This window comes from Gigantopelta aegis, chromosome 6, assembly GCF_016097555.1.
Source record: "Gigantopelta aegis isolate Gae_Host chromosome 6, Gae_host_genome, whole genome shotgun sequence".
Taxonomy (NCBI): domain Eukaryota; kingdom Metazoa; phylum Mollusca; class Gastropoda; order Neomphalida; family Peltospiridae; genus Gigantopelta; species Gigantopelta aegis.
In genome coordinates this window covers 34974715-34980803 of record NC_054704.1, presented here as the reverse complement: position 1 = coordinate 34980803, position 6089 = coordinate 34974715, and positions in this window count along the sequence as shown.

The window sequence follows — 6089 nt, the reverse complement described above, 5'->3', positions numbered from 1 at the left end:
CCCAAGCATGAGTCTCGAAGAGTTCGATTTCAAGATGGCGACACTGAAGAAAGCAAAAGAAGTATCTGTGTCAGAAGATGACGTCATAGAACCTATTCATCCAATCATCAACATAAAATCGCACGTGTTCTGCGCGCCCATTCCAAAAACCAAGCACAGAATGCGAGAAGCCTTCAAACGATTAAATTCCAGCGATATTAGGTACTGCAGCAGTGGTCGACAGGGGGCGCCACACACTACTGGATCGATCGGCCCCTTCACGTCTCCCAGATCAGGAACAAGAGGCAGACTTACGTCCCTTAGTTCTAGCTCTTCGGTGCAATCGAGCAGTAGCAGCTCCACGGAAAGTTCACTGGAAACTCGGAGCTCAGACCGAACCAGCGAGTTTGTCAGTCACACACAAAGACCCGTGGCATGTGGTAGGAGCAGATCTCTTGGCGGAGATGTGCACCACTGGACTGTGAAAGGAACAGCCGTGCAAAGAGAAGCAAGAAACAAATATCCTAATCCCGATGTTGATCGACATGTCTCTGGTAAAGATGATGTGTTTCGTGTTAATCATGTCTAGCTAACTGAAATACGGGTGTCAATACTTTATGATGCATAATAGCAACCTGAAAATGAAGGACCTTCCAGTGTGTATACTGAACACCAGCATAAACACAAATAAGTATTAATTAGATTAATTTGTATTATAACATGTTTCAATATTTTGTTTGACAGAAAACGCACAATGGACCTATTTCACATTCTCACTGGAATGGTAAACAGTTCCAAACAGCAACCCGTGATACCTCCACTTATTACAGCGCGTTAACCAAAATGGTTTCCTTCATCGTCCGTCTGCTACTGGTGCCAGCTTGTCATTGTAAAACACCCATTGTACAATCATTCCTCATATGTGTCGTTTGACGACCCGAGTCTACGGAACTAAATTTTCAAAGTTTCAAAGAATGTCACAATGGTGTCTGCTCTCTAGCTCATGTTCCACTAAATGGATTTCATCGACACTTCACACACATACTTTATCTGGACCAAGAGAGGTTCCTATTAATTTTGAGGTCAATGAAACCACGCGTTCGTGGTCGCTCAGTGGGAAAGCACCCATACAAGACTTTATTGCAGGTACAGTTGATGCTCAGGAGGGAATTCTAGGTGTGTACACTCCTTTCTGAGCGCAGCATATTGCACACTACAACAATCCCAGCATACAGAGAGGTGCTGAATAATGTACTATTTATAGTGTTTTTTGAGTTGCACCCTCGTGCCCTTAGACTAGATCGAATACTTCTGTCATTCTATATAATTATATAATATCGAATACTTCTATCATTCTGTATAATTATATAATATCGAAAATAAGGCAATGCAGGTTTTTCCATTAAGTAATTGTTGAACGACCCACAATGCAATAAATTTCGAGGACGACGTCAACGATAACAACAACCACAGCAACAACTGTATTTACTGTCCTTAGTTCTTTAAGTTAATTTACAGAACTATACACTTCAAGAATAGTTCTTTATTGCATAAAATGTTGTATAATATATATAGCAAATAATAAAAAAGAAAATACAATAAACAAAATAACTACAAGTTATAAAACAGTTGAATCATGAGTAATGCCAATAAAGTGTTTAAAGAACGACGATGATTCAATTAATTTTTAGTAACCATAAATTGCAGATGTAACTACTATTCATCGTATATTAGTGTGTGTCAAAACTGTACACTGTCAAATGTTCTTATTCCCCAATGGTACTACTTTGTGGTTGCCTAAGAGGCGGGATTTAGCTCAGTCGGTAGAATTCTAGCTTGAGGTGCTTGCGTCGCAGGATCAAACCACTTCGCTGGATCCATTCACCTGATTCTTCTCTTTTTTTTGTCGTTCCAACCAGTGAACCACAACTGGACAAAGGCCGTGGCATATGTTTTCCTGTCTGTGGATGGGTGTTTTTTTTAGTCGTCGAAGACAATAGCGAAAAGTACTATTAAAACAGCTAGATTGATCACTGGTTTGATTAAATTTGCATCTAGAATGTCTTTGTACTACGAAACTGGGTTAGCAACTCTTACGTGGAGCTGTAAATTAAAAAAGCTGTGCACAGTGTTTAAAATAATAAAAAGTATGGCTCCTAATTTTATGATACACAGTATTCCACAAATAGTTAAAGAAAGAGTCCCTTCCATGCATAGGCGTACGGGCTCCCATTTTTGTAGGGGGCAGCCGATTTTTGTCCGAATTAAACTAAATTACTCGAATCTGGATAACAACGTATATTCATATTAGCCTTACTGCCAAACCGCTATATAGAGTTGCAAACGAATCACTACGCATTTTTACATGGATTACAACTAATTTTGCGGCTAGAATGATGGAAATACATGGTAAAAAGGTCTCAGGTTAGCATATTTTGGCCGAATATCTCTATCGTTTTTGGTCGAATTTAAGGATTTGCTCCTGCTCTCGTGGGGCAGTTGCCCACACACCCACCCCACCCCCGTCTCGTACGCTTATGCTTACATGCAAAGAAATCTTAATGATAATCCTTTAACTTCTGCTAAAACCAGTTTACTTCAATCATCATAATATATCCATGAGAAAATAAAACATTGGAACAACCTACGACTTAAAATCTAAAATTGTCCAAACAGTTATCTTCATTTTAAAAAAAAGCAATAAAATCCGATGTCCTTTTCATTACACCATATTATTCATTTGGCAACAGACGAGAAAATGTATTGCATATAAGTTAAAGACATGGGTGTAGTGAATTAAAAGGAGTTTTATATGAGTTTGTATTATCACCAATTCCCCGTGTAGTTTTCTTTTCTTTTCTTTCTTTTTTCTGTGAAATAACCCCACACATTCTCTGGAATTCATTGCAAAAGATCGGTCTATACATTTACAATTGATTTCAAATGGTAAAAGTGTTCTAAGTGAAAAAGACAATAAAGGAATGTTTTTCAATGTATATATATATATACATACATACATACATACATGCATACATGTGCCACAGGTTCGAGTCCCAGCAACGGCATGGGACAGTTTGTGAGGCCAGAAAGGATTTAATTATCTCCTGCGCCAGTGCGTTAATATCTATGTGTGTAACGGTCAACCTCGACATACATACAGTATATAGATATTCATACATCAATACATACTAGCCAGTGCCAGGTCTGTCCACTGTTTCGTGCATGTAAGCGGGATCGACCGCGTAGATTGTAGGCCCCATGCATGTGGTTGAGTTAAAGAGCATCCTTTCTATGGAGCGCATCGTGGTTAGTCTCGCAATTTGCGGGCGATTCGGTGCCACAGGTTCGAGTCCCAGCAACGGCATGGGACAATTTGTGAGCCCAGAAAGGATTTAATTATCCCCTGCGCCAGCGCGTTAATATCTATGTATGTAACAGTCAACCTCGACATACATACAATATATAGATATTCATACATCAATACATACATCAATACATACATACATATAAATCGTTTCCCTTAATGTATGGGCGTTTTTGTATAGTTTCCACATAATCAGATTGCGATTCCTTGTTTGTGTTTTGTGTTTTGATTGTATACTGAATGATTATCCAACGCATATATAAACAAAATTTCCCTTCTTTCTTTCTTTCTTTCTTTCTTTCTCTCGTTCAGTAATATTTATTTCTGTTCATATTTAAATTGCCTAAATATATTATTGTCGTGACAAGTATGTATTATGGAGAAGGCCTAATCCATTTTTTGAAACGCAATAAAATATATTTCAAGCAATCTATATAATTTGATGGTAATTTATTAAGAAACGTTTTAATTTACACTGAACTTTAAAAAAAAAAAGTTATTTGAGTTGGTATAGGTTTAAAATCTAACATGTTTTTATATGAATTTTAACATACAAAATAATAGTTGTGGTTCTGATTACCCGACCGCCCCTATAAACACCGTGTGCATGTCAAATACACACGTCGAGTACGGCGGAAGTAAATAGGCTTCATAACAGCGCGGCGGAAGTAAATGTTCATAAAAACTGTGCGACCATGACACTTTTAAAGAAAATAACACACACACACACACACACACACACACACACACACACAGAGAGAGAGAGAGAGAGAGAGAGAGAGAGAGAGAGAGAGAGAGAGAGAGAGAGAGAGAGAGAGAGAGAGAGAGAGAGAGAGAGAGGGAGACACACGTACAGACAGACACACACGCACACACACTTTGGCGTCCGACCGAGTCTAAATTGATATCACAAACAAGCGGATTAGTTTGTTTGTGTTTAACTTTGCACAATATTCATTTGAGAATTAAACTGCGTTCAGTTGGACTTTTATTTAAGCCGTCTTTTGAAATTCTAGAAAATATCAGAACAGAATGTATAAATTTCTACGAAGAATATATTGGTAGACTAGTAGTGCTGAAAAGTTTTGGCTAAGGGCGACTAAGAATTTTATAAAGGTAGTCCGTTGGGCGACCATTGATTTTAGGGTCTGGCGAGTATAGTACTGGTCAGTTACAAAAGAAACACACTGAAACTGAATCAAACGCGACAAAACACACCGCGTCTGCGCTGGCGTGAACTACAGCAGCAGGAGACATAGAACATGCTCTATATTTTGACAGTGCAAGACTCAGCTTCTGTGGTCTTGGGCCGGGTCTTTCTAAAAATAGAGCTAACAACGTATTGCAGACATTGCATGTATTTTTAAAATCTGGAAGTCGTCAACTTATTGGAATGGACTGGATACGCCATAATTATCTAGTAGACCTACTTTTTGACAATTGCCATTCAATGAACTATGGCAAAAAATAATCATATTTAATTAGCTTATATTATTCTGGGACAAAATAAAAAATCTATCTTGTAGTTTGAACTTACACCAACATGAGCGCATGGGCGTATATAAAAATAACAATGTAATTTTCCGGTACCACAGGGATTATTTCAAAGGTCAGTTAATTGATTGTTGTCGGCATTGTTTTACGTTTAAGCGAATTGCATGACACCAAGCCTTACATGATGACATAACCGTCAAAATATTACTGTAATAAGAAACACGTATGTTCCTCATGTGCCGTTGTGTAACGGCCTGTGCGTAATGTTCTGTTCTGTTATTTTGTTTTCAGATTTATTTGTCTTTCGATATTTATTTTATTACAAGTCTATTACTGTTGCATTTACAATATCCAACTTAAACGTACACGTGTGCGTGTACAAACACACACACACACACACACACACACAAACACGCGCGCATTATTACATTTTAATGATGCAAAAAAAATATTTTTGGCTATTGTCCGTTTGCATCAAAAGGGAACCGATCATTTGGCATGTAACTTCATAATAAATAAAGAAAAATTCATATAAAAACATTAATTTATTAACTTTAAAACCAATGCCATCTCAAGTAACATTTGTTTTTGGAGAAAACGTTCAGGGTAAATTAAAAACAAAATCTTTATAAATTACCATCAAAATGCATAGGTTAAATCTTCTTTTCTAATATAGGTTTTAAGGTAATTGATAGAACATTCAACGTAATATGAACGACAAAATTGTAATACATATTGATGTTGATCATCACCTTATTTGTTTGCATTACCATAGTTTGACACCCAATAGCCGATGTATTTTTCGTGCTGGGGTGTCGTTAAACATTCATTCATTCATTGATTTATTTATTCATTTGTAATACATAATCAGATCCATATCTGTGTACAATGCAGAGTGGAATGGGTATTTGGCAAAGTAGTGGATGATTTCGTGGATCTCTATCTAGTGTCTCGTCTATAGAAGGACAGCAACTCTCGAGGAAATCCTTTACTGGATATTTCACCCCTCTTGCATCGCCACAAAGAGGACTGCCACTCCCAGACTAGTTTTACTTCAGAGACAATACAAATCAAGATGCATACCTTGCCTGTTCTAGCGTTTTATCGTCAACCCTGTATTAAAAATGAGATTTAATCTGTATAATTTAAATGGTCATTTGTAAAGAAACCTTTTTCTATTTATATTGGATTTCTTTTTCAAATAATGTTATTTGAGTTTGTATGAGTTTAAAACTGAATAACATGTTTTTAT